The 18,181-nt window shown below is 46.1% G+C and overlaps 1 protein-coding gene across 2 annotated transcripts in view; it reads left to right on the top strand.

The window, feature by feature from the left end:
* The first annotated feature begins 1,676 nt into the window (after positions 1-1,676).
* Positions 1,677-18,181, top strand: part of INF2 (inverted formin 2) — a 72,692-nt gene continuing 56,187 nt past the window's right edge. For both annotated transcript variants that reach the window (XM_045015442.1, XM_045015441.1), the window contains exon 1: positions 1,677-1,836. The gene's annotated coding sequence lies outside the window, so the exon portion shown is untranslated. The remainder of the gene's footprint in view (positions 1,837-18,181) is intronic.

Genomic DNA, 18,181 nt, shown 5'->3' with positions numbered 1-18,181 from the left:
TATTAATTTCATTTGGTGACCCCTAGTCCTTGTATTATGGGAATAAGTAAATAACTTTTCCTTATCCACTTTCTCAACATCACTCATGATTTTATATACCTCTATCATGTCCCCCTTTAGTCTTCTCTTTTCCAAGCTGAAGAGTCCTAACCTCTTTAATCTTTCCTCGTATGGGACCCTCTCCAAACCCCTAATCATTTTAGTTGCCCTTTTCTGAACCTTTTCTAGTGCTAGAATATCTTTTTTGAGGTGAGAAGACCACATCTGTACACAGTATTCGAGATGTGGGCGTACCATGGATTTATATAAGGGCAATAATATATTCTCAGTCTTATTCTCTATCCCCTTTTTAATGATTCCTAACATCCTGTTTGCTTTTTTGACCGCCTCTGCACTCTGCGTGGACATCTTCAGAGAACTATCCACGATGACTCCAAGATCTTATTCCTGACTCGTTGTAGCTAAATTAGCCCCCATCATATTGTATGTATAGTTGGGGTTATTTTTTCCAATGTGCATTACTTTACATTTATCCACATTCAATTTCATTTGCCATTTTGTTGCCCAATCACTTAGTTTTGTGAGATCTTTTTGAAGTTCTTCACAATCTGCTTTGGTCTTAACTATCTTGAGTAGTTTAGTATGCCCTGTGCACAGGGGCGGCTCTAGGAATTTGGCCGCCCCAAGCAGGGCGGCATGCTGCAGGGGGCGCGCTGCCGGTCCCGCGGCTCCGGGGGACCTCTTGCAGACATGCCTGCGGAGGGTGCGCTGGGAGGGCGGCAGCGGCTCCGGTGGACCTCCCGCAGTCATGACTGCGGAAGGTCCGCCGGAACCGCCTGCCGCCCTGCCGGCAAAATGCCGCCCCAAGCACGCGCTTGGCGCGCTGGGGTCTGGAGCCGGCCCTGCCTGTGCATGCTACAGGTTCCCTATAATTTTCTGCCACCTGTGGATCAGGTTTTATAGATCCTTTCCCCATCCTCCCTTCACCCTCATCCACCCTCCCCTCATCACCCTCCTTCCCATCACCCACCCTCCCCTCCTCTTCATCATCTCCCACCGTCCCCTCATCACCCACCCTCCCCTCCTCTTCACCCTCTCCCACCCTCCACTCATTTTCCACCATCTCCCTTTCCTATTACCCACCCTCCCCTCCTCTTCCCCATCTCCCTTCCCCCTCACCCACCCTCCCCTCCCTATATCTCCCTTACCCATCACCCACCTTCCCCGCCTCATCCACCATCTCCCTTCCCGCTCATCCACCCTCCCCATCACCCACCCTCCCCTTCCACCATCCTCCCTTCCCCCTCACCCCCCCTTCCGCCCTCATCCACCATCTCCCTTCCCCATCACCCACCCTTCCCTCCCACCATCTCCCTTCCCGCTCACCCCCCCTCCCTTCCCGGGCTCGGGGCCGGGGGGTGGGGGCCGAGGTCTCTCCCCCGCCTGCTGCCGCGGGGCCCCGGCCGTTTGGCCGCAGGGCAGGGACCGGCTGCCCCGGGGCTGCTGGGCGGTGCCTGGGTCCCCGCACACGCTTCTCCGGAGCTGCCCGGCGCGCAGCTGGCGCTGGGCTGGCAGGACCCGCCCTGCGTGGGGCCCGGGGGCCGATCGGCAGGGGGAGAGCGGGGCGGGGTGCGGCTCCTTCCACGTGGGACGCTGGGCAGTGACAGGAGCCGATCGCCGCCTGCACCGCGCCTGGGACCAGCTGGGCTGTGGCCGCCTGTCCGGAGCTGCCCCGGTCACGCACGGGAAGCAGGGAGAGGATGATCTTTGCCGCCCCTGCCAGCCGCAGCAGCCGCAGCCGGTGAAGGAGAGGAAAACAAGCGCAGGGAGGGCTGGGTAAGACCATCCTCTCTTTCCCATCGCCCCCGGGGGGCTGCCGCGGGAGACAGGGGGCGGCAAGAACGAGTCACCGGTGACTTGTTTTCTCACGAGCTCGGGGCTGCAGAATCATCTCTGGGCAGAGGCAGGGGAGCGCCGCATGCGTTCGGGATAGAGCGGGGCTCCCTGCAGTAAACCCCGCTGCATTCAGCTGGAGGAATTTGTTTTTCCTTTGAAAGAATTGTGAAAGATCTGATTGTCTCCGACTCCGCTATGCAAAGAATTTCAGAGTGGAGAGTAACAAAATCTGGGCTGGCACATCTACCTTAGGTGGTGCGCGAAAAAAAAATGAGGTTGAGGGCTAGTCTGTATCTTTCGTCCTAGGCTGCTTTTTAGCAGAAATATGGGAAGAAAACCCAGTATTTTTAGACTAGGATGTGCATGGCCACGGGTGTTTTTGTAGGTATTTTGTAAAATGTTACTATGTAAAAGGCCAGATTCTGACACTCTACTCAGTGTGCATTACTCTGCTGGGCTGGGATCCCATTGATTTCAGGTTAAGATGTCATCATCTGCCCCTTAGAAAAACCTTCATTAGCTGTGATGGGCTCCAGTGTAATTACATGCTTTAAAATCTGATCATAATTTACTTAGATGAACAGCTAAATTGGCATATAAGCCGACGGATGTGCTCTCTCTGAAAGATGTGATCCTTCTGGATGAGGGTGAGGCACATTGGTAGTGGAGTATGGGGAAGTTTCTACTTCTGCTTGCTGTGCTAGCTCTAGAGACATACCACATCAACTACATGGTTTTGAAAATTGCTTTTGCAGGAAAGTATCCTGTCTGGCATTTTTCAGCCAGGCTTCCCCATATCTTGCCCCACCCATTCCTGCGGGCACACGCGTGCGTGAAACACGCCCACTGCCATTTCCCAAAGAGCATTTTCGCTGATATCCGAGCAATAACCTCATCAGTGCATCAACAACCTAAGATGAGTTCCAGAGCCATGTGGAAAATCCAGGAGCTCTCCTGACATCCTACCCATAGTCTCAGGCAGGAGAAACTCTCCAAATCCCGCCCGAGGTTCTAATTCCCAGCACTCTACCCATTTTATGAGAACATGGCTCTTGCCACGGGTTCATTGGACTCGGCATACATACATGCCAAATGGCCTGACATGGCAACTCCTCTGGGAGGGCAAACCCCAATTTGGGAAGCACATCAAACAAAGTATTTCATAGCTTGCACCGTACTCAGGGGTCAGACTGTTGGCCAAATTTAAGTCTGGTGTAAAGGAACTGAACTGAAAGTGAGTGAAGTTACACTAAGGATGAATTTAGTCTACTGCATTTGCCTGGACTTTAACTTCTGTTTCTGAATAGTCAGACTCAACCCTATTTGATCCTTGTTGACTTGATTTTCGGGGTTCAGCTGACCGCCATATTTGGGGTCGGGAAGGAATTTTCCTCCAGGGTAGATTGGCAGTGGCCCTGGAGGTTTTTCGCCTTCCTCCGAAGCATGGGGCAGGGGTCGCTTGCTTAAGGAGTGGGTGGATCGGCATATGAGGCCTGCATCTTGCAGGAGGTCAGACTAGATGATCATAATGGTCCCTTCTGATCTTGAATTCTATGATTCTATGATTCTATGATTTTCCATTATGCAGAGGGAATGTAGGTGCTGTCAAATAAGGCCTAGAAACATATGGTATGCAGAAATTTATCAAGATATCTGAAAAGTTATTTCTGTCTTGTAATAAATGAATAGTTCTATCAGACTCCCATCAAAGGATCTCACTTTACAAACATTAATTTTAAAGTCTCAGATGACCATTCTGTATAGGATAATAGAGGAAGGATTTCTCCCACCGCTATATAATGGAGCCCTCTCTGCTGCAGAAGATGGGAGCTGTTGATAACTACACACTGGCTCAGATCAGGAATGAACAATGTATCCAGTTAAAATTGGCCTTATGTTTTAGGAGGCAGAATGTGATTATCTGAGCTGCCATTCAACTGGCAGGGTTAACGCCTCTGTTCTTATAAAAGGTGTTTATGGGGATCTTATCAGTAAGGATTCAGAACAAGCTGCCAGCTACTGAACCCTGGCCTCTGGGACCACGCTAGGGGGAAAAGTCCCAGAGCCCAACCTCCTGCCTGAGCCCACATGTCTAAACTGCAATTTTATAGCCCTGCAGCCCAACCCCCACTCCCCGCCAGCCCAAGTTAGCTGACAGGGGCCAGCCACAGGTGATTTATTGCAGTGTTGACATACCACAGAGCCCTAGGAATTATCCGTGCTTTTTTACATTTATGATCTTGTTACTTTTTACCTGATCGAGTACAAATGTTAAATATATTGTAAATCCTAACTGTAGTCTTACAATGTGATTTAACACTATTCTGATTTTGCGGTGGCATGGGTCTCATCGCTTAACTCATAATATTATGAAAGTATTTTCCTAGTCATTTTCACAGCACGCTTTATTATGAATCTCTAATTCCCAGCTAGAACTAGAACTCAGGATTATTTACCTGTTTTACGGAATCACATACGTACAACAGATTATTATAGGGATGCTTATACGTGCTGTGCTGCCGAGATTGACTTTGTCTTATAAGGCGAACAAATGAACACTGAAAGCACAAAGTACAACATGGATTTTGCAAACATTAATTTTTTTAAGATTCTTGGAAGGCCCTCATATATTACCATGTAAAGGGCCATGCAAATACTTACATAAACGATTAGATCAATAAGGTTGAGATTTAGCCTATCACCCTTAATTATAGTTAATTCAGCTGGCATTGTTTCTGTTAATTCTACTGTAGATTTGGGTGTGGGCTCTGACACAATGTTCTAGTTGTTCCAGTTTAGGAGCTGTGCTGGAAGAATACTAAGGAAGGAACAATTAAAAGAATCTTGCAAAAGAAATGGACCGAATAGTTCTGTGACTTAGCTAAGCAAACAGAGGCTGGGCACTGTCTGTTTTCCCTGGGAAAGTGACTGCTGTATAACAGACAAATTTCATAATTGCTTCCAGATGTCGACAGCTTGGATGGGTAGCCAATTCTATGGAACTGAATGTGGAAATAAGTACAAAGAGGGTGTATGTATTCATCTGCTGTTGAGTCATAGCCTATGCATATAAAGAGTTATTGCAGTTGAAAGTAACTAGTTGTATAATGTGGCAGCTGAATATTGGTTGTGATTTGTCAGCATAGTCTTTTATTCCCACAGAAAGTTTAAAGTCAGAGGGGTCTTTGTTGATTAGCAGTACGATAACTTTTCCATTTGACATAATGATCAATATTGTTTCCAAGTTCAGCCATTTCCAACAGCCTGGCACCTTACCTGATATTTCAAAATGCTTCAAAATAGTGAAGTCAGAAATAAATGAAAATAGAAGATTTCATGATATATTTAAAATGACTTTAGGAAAGCTGTGAATGAATAAAGGGCCTGACAACAAAGTCAATGGAATTATACTGGGCAGGAATTGGACCCAAATGATAAAATCCTGGCTCCATTGAAGTCAACTGGAGTTTTGTCATTGACTTCAGTGGGATTAGAATTTCACCCAAATGTTAAAACCGCCTTAAAAGTGAGAGCTGCCTTCAAAAGAGACATTAGACTAGGAATAATCTAGTTTTAACAACAAGCAGCTGTAGATCTGTCAGATTTGGGAGTTGAAAGGGTCCCAAGTATGGTTCTGCCCACTATGGTTATAGTTATGGCAGGTGTCACCAGGTGGCGCTGTTAAACACCATCTCCCAAGTTCTTCGTCTTAGTACTTGAGCACATTTTTAGACTTGGAAGACATGCTCATGGTGGTATTAGTTTTGGGGTTTTATATATAAGGTTATGTGCCAGGAGACGGAGAGTTTGTTCTCTGCCTTGGTGTCCAGTTAGAGTCATAGGCCTGGTCTACACTTAAAAGTTAGGTCGAGATAGGTATGTTGCTTTCGGGTGTGATAAATTAACACCGCTGAGTGCTGTCATTAAGCCAACCTACTCCCTGGGGGAGACACAGTTAGGTCTATGGAAGAATTCTTCTGTCAACCTAGCTTCTTTCGCTCAGGGAGGTGGAGTTCCTGCATCGACTGAAAAACTCCTTCTATCGCTGTAGAAAGAGTCTACACTAAGGTGCTACAGCGGTATAGCTGTAGCATTGTAATTGTGCGGCTGTAGCACCCATGGTGTAGACATGGCCATGGAGTTTAAGGCCAGAAAGGACCACAAGACCACCTACTCTGACCTCCTGCACATCACAGGCCACTTAATGCCCACTCATTCACCCTTGTACTGAGCCCAATAACCTGGATTAGACTCAAGCTGGTTCTTCAGGTAGAATTACTCCCTGAGAACTGGGCATTGGTGTTAGGATGAGATTCCTGAAAGAGAGGAATATAAGAAGGGAAAGTCTCATATATGTGTAAATAAAGCAGTTACAGTTACACTTAGAAGATATCACTTCATTGATTTTCTCCTCCACTGGGAAGCCAACATGCTACTGCTTGGTAGAGGGGCAACGCTGTTATCAGGAGACTGGGGTCAGGAGAAGGGGCAACAATAAGTATCTCAAGCATCCGAGCGCCACAGTGGTTTTGCTCACTTTAGTGTCTCTGGCTTGGAAAGTTGAACCACGTTTTAGTGAGCCAGGACATCAGAGTCCAAGGATAGGAGTCACGAGAGGAGAGTTGGGCAGAATCCAGTCCAGCTCCATACCGCGCAATCCAGGATGCTTGATATACTGAGCAAGACTGTCCCGGGCCCTTGCACAGGTCACAATCGGTAAGAAGGGATGGAAGTAGACTTCCCTTCCTGGTAGAACCTATGGCCAGAGCAGCATAGGAACTAATCCTTTCCTGTTCTCCCAGGAATATACACCACTACCAAGGGGCAAGGGAGGAGGTGGGGCTATCATACCCCCCTCTTTGTGCTAGCCTTCCCAGCACTCTAGCAGAACAAGTGGCATCTTCCTAAAGGATGTTCACCAGGGCGAGCCCGTGCCTGCTTGAAGCACATTCCTTCCCTGAGCACCTGCGTCTACCTGCAGCCTTGTGCCTCTGCACCGTTTCCAACACAAGGTTGTGCATAGACGCCCCAACCCTCACAGCTGTCCAGCAAAATGAATGAAGATGACATTGTTTTTAACGTAGCTGAGCCGGGTCTGTTTGTCTTGATATAGCTGGGAAGTAACTTCATTACACTCCATTCACTGGCAATTAAACTAAATTATTTTTAACTAGGCAGCTCTCTCTGTGCTTCTTATTCCACATTGGTTTTATCTATCTTCAAGCTGTCTTCTGCTTATCCGTTTGGATGGCATTCTCTTCTGTTAAGTCATGCACATCCAGCCCAAAAAGGGATGTGTTGTATTTTCTTTCGAAGAAGATGTTTGCATCATCCATTCTTAGAACCTCCAGATGGAAGCACAGGCTTATCTAATACAAGGTAGTTTACTTCTGTAAATAGATTTTCTTCTATAGTTCAACACCCAAGGGCCTAATTTTCCATTGCCTTTGTGTGGTCATGCACAGCAGTGCATAGCGGCACTAAAAAGCTACCATTCTGAGGCCTTGTGTACACACCAACTTGACCCTGTTTAATTCAACTGGATTAGTTAAATTGGTGCAAGCCCCTGTGGGGACACTCTTATTTCAGATTAAGAGTGTTTTATTTCAGTTCAGTTTAAACATCTTCATAATCAATTTAAGGTATACCAAAAAAGTTCTGGATTACAGCAAAATCAGTGTCCACACAGCTTTTGCACTGGTTTAATTAAATTAATTTAAAATCATGCCTTAAGTTGAACCAGTGCATCACTGTGTATAGACAAGCACTGATTGGATCATATTTTACACCCATTTTTCACAAGTGTAAATGACTACAGAAGGTTCAGGACATTGGAAAATCAGGCTTCTTTCCCTACCTGATCCAGACCAAAATGTTATTTTCCAGAAGGCCAGGATACGCCCAGATACTTTGCCTTGCATCTGCTTCCCAGATCACTACTTAATCTATGTGAACTGTTATCTACTTGTTTTTTTTTTCCCTACAGTAAATTATGAGAAGCTATTTTGCTTTCAGTTGTCAGTAGCTTTCTCTCCTGTAAGCATGGCTCTCCTGTTCTCCAATGGCTGTATCCACCATGTTTATTTAATCATACCCAACAACTCCTACCCCCACCTTAGATTCTCATTCAAAACCTCAGTGAAAGAGCGAGTTCATGAAACTGTACTTTTCTGATGTTTCTTCAGTAATGTGACACAGTCATTCATAGATTATAAAGCCATAAGCAACCTCTGTAATAATCTAATCTGAGCTCCTGTATAACACAGGCCATAAGACTTCCCTAAATTAATGGAGTCTTCTAGAGAGGTGCCTTCCACTGTCTGTCACGGTTTCTATTGTAAAATGCAGGTTTTTGTGGTGGTACCTAACTCCATAAGACTTCCACACATCTAATATAACTCCACCAATCTAATTTAACACAGTGTAGTGATTAGTCATGGCCAGGAGCCCATTATGCTAGGGACAGAATAAAGATAACAAAAGATAGTCTCTGCCTCAAAGTGTTTGCAATCTAGAAGATGCAGATTGTGGGTTTCAGCCAAGATAAAATGCTGCAGCCCAAAACTGCACTGAGGTCCGTCCCGCTGTTCGTAAATTATAGCTGCTATGTAAAATATCCAGAGATTCCAGCTTTCTGGGCCAGATTGTGGAGATTTTGCTCATATTGCTGAGCACATCCATAAGTAGTGCTATTGATTTCCAGAGGGCTGTTTGGGTGTGTAATTGCTCGCCATTGCAAATGCTCTACAATCTGCGCCTTTTGTGTATTCTTAGATCAAAAATGGCTGACTGTTGACAAAAATTAGTTACTCCATCAATTAGATTAATTACTTCTTCCATTAAAAACTTTGGAAAACTTCGGTTTAAGTGTCAGCCATATCTAGAATGTAGACATAGTGGGAATAAAAAGCTTGTTGGGAGAAAGAAAAGTAGATTGCAATATTTATACAGGATATTAGTGATTCACACTAAGATATTGTGTAGTAAACACTGACTTGCCTTGTTCATGTGAGTTAATGCGCTGCTGGGCACTGAATCAAACCTTCCCCTTGGCTGAACTGCAGGAATAAATACAGCTAATGTCATAGACTAGAAATAGCTAAATCATTTCTCTCCATTTTAATCAGGGAAATGTGGCTTTTAGCCCATTCAGTTGCAGTTTCTATAAGTAGCGTGGCTGAATTATTCAATTTCTCTCTATTACATTGATTTCCTAAGGGCCAAAACCTGGTCCCACTGAACAGCAGGAGTTAGCTCTCAGCATAAGCTTATACAAGAATGGACCACGGACTCTAAACTGCAGAACAAATTGTCCAGTATTTGTTAGCTGTTTAGTGTTTATCCACCTCTGAGGAGCACTTACTGCTTCTGAAAGCCTGGGGACAAATTCTACTCTTCTCAAATGTTACTATTATTCCTATCTAGATATTGGAGTCACATTGGATTTACACTACTGTAACTGAGTGCTAAATGTGCCCCACAAGGTCTATAACAGTATGTTTAAACTGCAGTTAGACACCCATGGCTGGCCAGTGCTAGCCGACTCGGGCTGCAAGGCTACTTAATTGTGGTGTAGACACTCGGGCTTGGGCTGCAGTCTGGGTTCTGGGATCCTCCCATGTTGCAGGGTCCTAGATCCCGGGCACCAGCAATTAAACAACCCCTTAACCCAAGCCCCACTAGCCTGAGTCAGCTGGCACGGCCAGCTGTGGGTGTCTAATTGCAGTGCAAACTTACCCCAAGACCAGGAATGAGCAAACTTTTTGGCTTGAGGGCCACAGTGGGTTTCCGAAACTGTATGGAGGGCTGGGTAGGGAAGGCTGTGCCTCCCCAAACAGCCTGGCCCCCGCCCCCTATCCGCCCCCTCCTACTTCCCGCCCTCTGACTGTCCCCCTCAAAACCTCCGACCCATCCAACCCCCCCCACCGCTCCTTGTCCCCTGACCACGCCCTCCCAGGACCCTCCACCCCTAACTGCCCCCCAGAACCCCCCCATCCAACCCCCCCCGCTCCCTATCCCCTGACTGCCCTGACTGCTATCCACACCCCCACCCCCTAAAAGGCCCCCCGGGACTCCCACGTCTATCCAACCACCCCCTTCTCCCTGTCCCCTGACTGCCCTGGGACTCCCTGCCCCTTATCCAACCCCCCCGCTCTCCGCCCCCTTACCATGACACTCAGAGCACCAGGACTGGCAGCCGCGCCGCCCGGCCGGAGCCAGCCACACTGCCACACAGTCTAGAGAACTGGGGCAGGCCGGCGGCTCTCGCAGCTGCGCTGCCCAGCAGGAGCTCGCAGCCTCGCCACCCAGAGCACTGGCGGCACAGCGAGCTGAGGCTGCAGGGGCTGGGGGACAGCAGGGGAGGGGCCAGGGGCAAGCCTCCCCGACCGAAAGCTCAGAATCTGGCCCGCTGGCTGCAGTTTGCCCACCTCTGCCTAAGACAGTGGTTCTCAGCCAGGGGTCCGGGACCTCCTAGGGGCCGCAAGCTGGTTTCAGGGGAGCCTCCAAACAGGGCCAGCATTAGACTTGCTGAGGCCCAGAGCAGAAAGCCAAAGCCCCACAGCATGGGGCTGAAGCCCAGGTCCCTGAGCCCTGTCACCCGGGGCTGAAGCTGAAGCCTGATCAATGTAGCTTCATGGGGGCCCCTGTGGCATGGGGCCTCAGGCAATTGTCCTGCTTGCTACCCCTTAATGCCGGCCCTGGCTTTTATATGCAGAAACCCAGTTGTTGTGGCCCAGGTGGGGCGTGGAGTTTTTATAGCATGTTGGGAGGCTCAGAAGAAAAAGGTTGAGAAACCCCTGCCCTAGGAGAGGGAGAGGAGCTCTATCACATGGCCACATTGCTTAAACTTTCTCAGATTGATTAGGAAGTCTGCAAGCCCCAAACTGTTGTTCTGGGTGCACTCATAAGAAAGCATTGGAGTAATTCATACATGTAGATCTGGACTGCTTTAATAAAAAATGTCATTTTATTTATTCATTTAAAGATATTGGACAAGTCTAGTGTCTTCTATATATTAGGCCAGGCAGAGAGAGACAGCTCCTAAGCTGGTGTAAAGTGGTGCAGTTTCTTAAACTTCAGTGGAACTTTGCTTGTTTACACCAGCTGAGGATCTGGCCAAGGTAACTTAACCCACATTTCTATTTATTTGGAAAGACAGAGTGCCAACAAATTGTTTATGAAGGTCTTGAGATCCTTGCATAGAAAGCACTATGGAAGAGCACGACACTATCACTACTAATAGAAACACACCGTATATAACTTTAAACAATATTTATAGCAAAGGCATTTTGCTACCAGCATGAACATACAAATTACACATAAACCACTTTGCTTTCAATCCACTTCAATTACAAGACATTGGAACAGATTTGAAAAGGAAAGGTTTGAGAAACAGAATTCTAGGCCCCAGAACTGGTGTCTGAAATAATTGATACCTCATTGGTACAAATTCTGGAGCTGAGTGATGGAAGGGTTAAAACTAGCCAAGATGTTTTAGAATTACAGAACTGCAACTTAAATAAATTTTTTAAACTGACTTCAAACTTTTCTATATGGCTCTAGAGAAAGTAATTGGATTAATTTTAAAGCATTTCTGGAGGGGATTAGTTTCTAAAACACACTAAGCCCCTTTTCTACTTTATGCAAGAAATCATTTTAAACAGCTCAGATGCCTAACTTTTAAAATTAGTGACTGAGCATGCTCAGTAGCAACTCCTCATAATGTTCATATGCAAACAAAGCTTCTAATAAAGTGCATAAGAGAGGCAGAGCTACAGATTGTAAGGTGGGGGAGGTAATGGCTTTTATTGGACCATCTTCTGCTAGTGAAAGAAACAAGCTTTTGAGTTTACACAGAGCTCTTCTTCAGGTCTGTGTAAGCTCAAAAGCTTCACACTTTCACCAGCAGCAGGTGATCCAATAGCAGATATTACCTCACCCACCTTGTCTCCCTAATATCCTGGGACCAACACAGCTACAACCCTGCTGCAAGCAATAAAGTGTGTGGAAGAGAGAACGGATCCAGTAACTTCAAAGAGAGGGTGTGTTATGGAAATCCCAGCTAAGGTTAATCTTGTTTGAACAGGAGGTGTGTATATAGAGGGTGTGTGCAATTAGGCCACTTGCTGTGCAAGATAACTGACAGACCGGGTTCAATATAATGTCCACAAATATTCATTCAAATTGTGAGTGGCTGATTGGTTGACCCCTGTTTTTGCCCCATTCATTTGTGAACATCCATACAATTTTTTGTTTCTTCACACGGATGTTTGGGGAGTGGCTATTCTCTGTATGAATGTCCTTCTTCTTGTGTGAATATCCATCTTGTATTAGAGTAGGACTGTTCTAAATGTTTTGAATTAAACTTTTTCCATTGAAAAATTCAGTTTTGTTAACATCAAAACTTTCTGCATGAAAGGATCAATTTTGGTGGAATTTTCTGTTGGGAAAATCAAAATGAAACTCTATCTTCCATGAGGCACAGCAGCAGCTCAGGCACAGGGAGCAACTTAGGTGCATCCTGGGAGGTGTAGTCCAGGCAAGAGTAGGGCCCATAGAGAAGAAGGGATACAGGAGGGGCTTAGAACTACATCTCCCAAAAGGCACCATAGTGGCTGAGGCAGACCGAGAAATGAGTGTCAACCTAACTCAAAATGAAACATTTCAATATTTCTGAATCAATTTTATTCTGAACAATGTTTTGATATTTAGATCTGTCATCCAGATTAAGGATGAAAACAAATGTCAAAATATCACAATTTCCTGCAAGACAGAAACTTCATTTTACATCAGCTTTATATTCTTTATCCTCCACCTGCCATTCGCTTTGTTTGAGAAGTCTCAGTCTTCCAGTCAGGGGGCAGAAATAATACCATCTGATTTAGGTTTCAAATCACACACCAAAAGTAGTATGAAAAACAAAGTGAACAGTCCGTAAACAACCCATAGCCTGAAAATTCTTCCACCAGACTCTTTGGTGAATACTCATGAACATGTTAGCAAGAAAGCTGGATTGGCTTGCAAACAAGTTGTAAACACAATGAAAGGATATCTTGGATAATTTATTCACAGTAAATAATTTGGCCAGCCCTAACAGAAGAGCCCATTTTGTTAAGCCAAAGTGACATTATTATTCATTGTTCATGTTGCAGCAGCACCCAGAATACTCTAGCAGGATCAGGCCCCCATTTTGTTAGGTGCTATATAAACACATAGTAAGACAAGAAGGTGAAAGTGTGGGATCCTTATTGAATGGGGGAGGCAACCTAGTGACAGATGACGTGGAAAAAGCTGAAGTACTCAATGCTTTTTTTGCCTCGGTCTTCATGGATAAGGTCAGCTCCCACACTGCTGCACTGAGCAGCACAGTATGAGGAAGAAGTGAGAAGCCCTCAGTGATGAAAGAACAGGTTAAGGACTATTTAGAAAACCTGGACATGCACAAGTCCATGGGTCCAGATCTAATGCATCCGAGGGAATCGGCTGATGTGATTGCAGAGCCATTGGCCATTATCTTTGAAAACTTGTGGCAATCGGGGGAGGTCACGGACAATTGGAAAAAGGCAAATATAGTGCCCATCTTTTTTAAAAAGGAAAGGTGAACCCGGGGAACTACAGACCGGTCAGCCTCACCTCAGTCCCTGGAAAAATCATGGAGCAGGTCCTCAAGGAATCCATTTTGAAGCACCTGCAGGCAAGGAAGATGATCAGGAACAGTCAACATGGATTCATCAAGGGCAAGTCATGCCTGACCAACCTGATTGCCTTCTATGATGAGATAACTGGCTCTGTGGATATGGGGAAAGTGGTGGATGTGATATACCTTGGCTTTAGCAAAGCTTTTGATATGGTCTCCCACAGTATTCTTGCCAGCAAGTTAAAGAAGTAAGGATTGGATGAATGGACTGTGGTGGATAGAAAGCTGGCTAGATTGTCGGGCTCAACGGGTAGTGATCAACGTCTCGATGTCTAGTTGGCAGTTGGTATCAAGCGGCGTGCCCCAGGGGTTGGTCCTGGGACTGGTTTTGTTCAACATCTTCATTAACGATCTGGATGATGGGATGGATTGCACCCTCAGCAAGTTTGTGGATGACACTAAGCTGGGGGGAGAGGTAGATACACTGGAGGGTAAGGACAGGGTCCAGAGTGACCTAGACAAATTGGAAGAAATCTGATGAGGTTCAACAAGGACAAATGCAGAGTCCTGCACTTAGGACGGAAGAATCCCATGCACCGCTACAGACTGGGGACCGCCTGGCTAAGTGGCAGTTCTGCAGACAAGGACATGGGGATTACAGTGGACAAGAAGCTGGATATAAATCAACAGTGTGCCCTTGTTGCCAAGAAAGCTAATGGAATATTGGGCTGCATTAGTAGGAGTGTTGCCAGCAGATCGAGGGAAGTGATTATTCCCCTCTATTCGGCACTGGTGAAGCTGCATCTGGAGTATTGCATCCAATTTTGGGCCCCCCACTACAGAAAGGATGTGGACAAATTGGAGAGAGTCCAGCGGAGGGCAACAAAAATGATTAGGGGGCTGAGGCACATGACTATGAGGAAAGGCTGAGGAAACTGGGCTTATTTAGTCTGCAGAAGAGAAGAGTGAGGGGGGATTTGATAGCAGCCTTCAACTACCTGAAGGGGGGTTCCAAAGAGGATGGAGCTAGGCTGTGGTGGCGCATGACAGAACAAGGAGTAATGGTCTCAAGTTGCAGTGCAGGAGATCTAGATTGGATTTAGGAAAAACTATGTCACTAGGAGGATGGTGAAGCACTGGAATGGGTTGCCTAGGGAAGTGGTGAAATCTCCATCCTTAGAGGTTTTAAAGGCCCGGCTTGACAAAGCCCTGGCTGGGATGATTTAGTCGGGGTTGGTCCTGCTATGAGCAGAGGGGTTGATTAGATGACCTCCTGAGGTCTCTTTCAACCCTAATCTTCTGTTTCTATGATTCTAAGATCCCTGACCTAAAGAGCTTACAATCTGTGGCTTTGGTCTTGGAAAGATGTACACATGTGCTTAGAGTTAAAGCACATAAAAAGTCTTTGGAGGATCATGGCCTAATTTTAGGTCACAACAAAAGCATGTAACAAACATTAGGCAGGAAGGTGGGTAGGAGGATGAGTGTAACAAAAATACGATCAAAGGGTTAATTAGGCAAGTAATATGTACAGCTTGATGGCTCAAAAATCTCATTATTTATGTATAATAGAAGCTGGCTGAAATTTCTCAATCTATTTATGATTTTTTTTACTGACATTTCAAATTGTTATGAAATAAAGAGGAAAAATCATTGTAGAAGTGTTCACAAACATTTTTATTCTGTTTTGACCAGCTCTCTCTTTCTCTCCTTATAGGAGGAGCCAATAGCTCCATCTAAAGTTAAGCTTGCCTGACACTTTCAGTTATAAGACCCAGTTTTCAGTTGTTTATAACTTTGCAAAACTCCAACTATTCAGGCCAAAATTTTCCATGCTGGGTGTCTGCCTCAGGCTGTTTTTTTTTTAAGGTTCAGTAAAAGTGATTCAATTGCTTCCAAGATTAGGGGGAAATCCATTGTTTTGCCCACGTTAAAAGAATTGTATAGCTGTTTCTTTGAGAAGCTTTAGCCCCTTCATGGTTTTGAGTAGAGGCTTGAAATTTGGCAGGACTATTGCTTGGTGTGTGGCATGTGCCTTTTGTAGATCCCGGGGAAAAGGGACCAGATTTGGTCGAGCTATAAGCCTTTGCAAATCTCAGATCTCACACACTCATTAGGGACTAGTTAGAGCTTCGAAGCTAAGATCTCTGCGGATTCAGTCTGCACTGAGCATCCGCCAACCTAGGGCTGCAGGAGCCAAGCAGGACTTCCCTTGCAATTTGCTCCTCCCAGCTGCTATGGTGTTGGGCACTGGAACTATAAGCAAGGAGACTGCTTTTCCTGTGCTCACAATAACTCCCATGCTGTGCCCAGACTATGGGTGGAGGAAGAATAGCATGACTCAGATGTAGAGGGGAAAGACCTGGACCATGGGGATTGATGAGAAGCTAAGATCAGATGAGAAACTGAGATAGGGAAAGACTGGAACTGGCTGGACATGGATACCGGACCTGGGAGTTGAGATCTGAGGGGGAACCTGGAGGAAGGGACTTGAACTGACTGGTGGGCCAGGAGACTGGGACAAGGAGTTAGAGGACAGACTGGGATGAGTTGCCCAGAGATGGAAAGTAGGACAGGGCACTGGGTGAGAGGAAGACTGGGACTCAAATGGGCAGCCCAGAGTGGGAGACAGACTGTCTAGGCAAGGAGACTGGGAAGGACAGGAGTAGGACAGGGATAGGCCAGAGGTGGCAGGGGCACAAGGATCTGTGACCACTAGCGAATAATCTCTTCCAGAACCTAGGGTGACCAGATGTCCCGATTTTATAGTCATATTTGGGGCTTTTTTAATATGGGCTGCTATTATCCCCCACTCCTATGCTGATTTTTCACACTTGCTGTCTGGTCACCCTACCTGGAATAGAACCCAAGACTGCTGAGCTCAACAGCTCCTCTGCTGTCAGCACATGCCTAGGAAATGCCAGAATTAAGGTTGCCTGTGCATTGTGACACATGTATTTAATTACATGATCACATACCATTTTTTCCAGAGGACCCCTGCCTCATTCAGTGCACAGGATGGACATGCCTGGGGATGAATCAGGATTGTGCAATGAAGGAGGCTGTGGACTGTAGGACTCCTGCCGTAGTAGTTGGAAAGTGTGTAGTGAGTGAGAAAGGGGACTGAAAGAACAGAAAAGAGGATGGTCTCATGGTTTATTTAAGCAGTTGAATGCTGCCTTGCAGAATTAGATTCTATCAATACCTCAGCCACTCCTGTGTAATGCTGGGCAGCTCACTTGAACCAAACTTTTCACAGGTAGCCGCTAACGGTGCATTCTTCATTTCCTGAGTACCTAACTTGAGACTCCAGGGGTACAGAAGTGCTGAGTCCTCACAGCTGCAGCTGAAGTCAGTGGGAGCTGTTTTTTGAACATTTAAAGTGCCACATAATGCTAAGTACTTTGAAAAATCAGGACCGAGGCTTCTCAAATTGGGCACCCAAAAATTTGGATGTAATATATATGTATTCAGAATAAATAAATAACTGAATAAATATCAGCACTACCCCACTAGTCCTCTGTGTAGACATTAGTAGTCGGCATGAGCACATCTTTTTGAAAATAATTAGTAGATGTTTCCCATCTATATTAATATGACTGTGTCCATCACTCAATATGTAACCACTGATTCTGTTTTTTCTGGATATTTTTGTAATTTCCATTCCAAGCTGAACAAAGCCCAAAGTGTCACACTGAAGCAGAAGATCCTTCTGTACAGCTGCATGTACCCTCTCGAAAACAGGATGTGTTATCTGACAATGTTTTCCTAGTTGAAAAAAATGCTGATATTTTTAACGAAGTATCACATTTAAAGCATTAAAACATTAAATAGAAAACCACTGCCAAGAAGCATGCATGTTCTGGCAGCAGTAAAGTCACTGCAGCTAATCCTAATTATCCATCAGATAAAGAATTTTCCCAATTTGTTCCTATAACGTTCCATACATACAGAGTATCAGAGCAGCAAAGAATCCTGTGGCACCTTATAGACTAACAGACGTTTTGCAGCATGAGCTTTCGTGGGTGAATACCCACTTCGTCGGATGCAAGACATGCAGAGTATATTTTACCCAAAGGTGGGTAGGAGAAATAGTTGTGAGGAGGAGAGGGCTGTAGTGTTACCAAGGTACAAACACATACAGAGGTCAGAATCTCCCTGCTTTCCATGGTTTTCATCTCCAAGGGAACTAGGGAAGTGAAAGTAGGTGGAGAGATTCAGGAGGTGGCGCAGAGAAGAATTGGCTTTACAGCCCTATGTGGTCCTCCTTGAGGCTTCCTATTCCTCGCGTGTTCAGAGTACATTGTTAAGGCTACGGTTATGTCATGGAGGTTGCAGAAGTCACAGAATTCGTGACTTCCAGAGACCTCCATGACACTGGGGCCCCGCAGCAGCCTAGCCACCAGATCCTCCCTCAGCTCCCCAGGGGATCCAAGAGCTTTCCAGTTGCCACAGGCGCCAGGCCCTCTCCACCCCCACCCCCCGCATATCCCAGCTGCCACGGGGGGACCCTGGAGCTCCCCAGCCGCTGTGGGCAGCAGGTTCCCCCCCCCCCAGTTCCCCCACCCCTGCGGGCGGTGGGGTGATCACCCCAGCTCCCAACCACTTGGCGGGGTGTGGTGTGGCTGTAGCTCCCAGCTGCTGCTG

This window comes from Mauremys mutica, chromosome 4 (genome assembly GCF_020497125.1).
Source record: "Mauremys mutica isolate MM-2020 ecotype Southern chromosome 4, ASM2049712v1, whole genome shotgun sequence".
In the NCBI taxonomy this organism is placed as follows: Eukaryota; Metazoa; Chordata; order Testudines; family Geoemydidae; genus Mauremys; species Mauremys mutica.
Note: the sequence above shows the minus strand (reverse complement) of the source record. Positions and strands in the feature narration are given on the sequence as shown.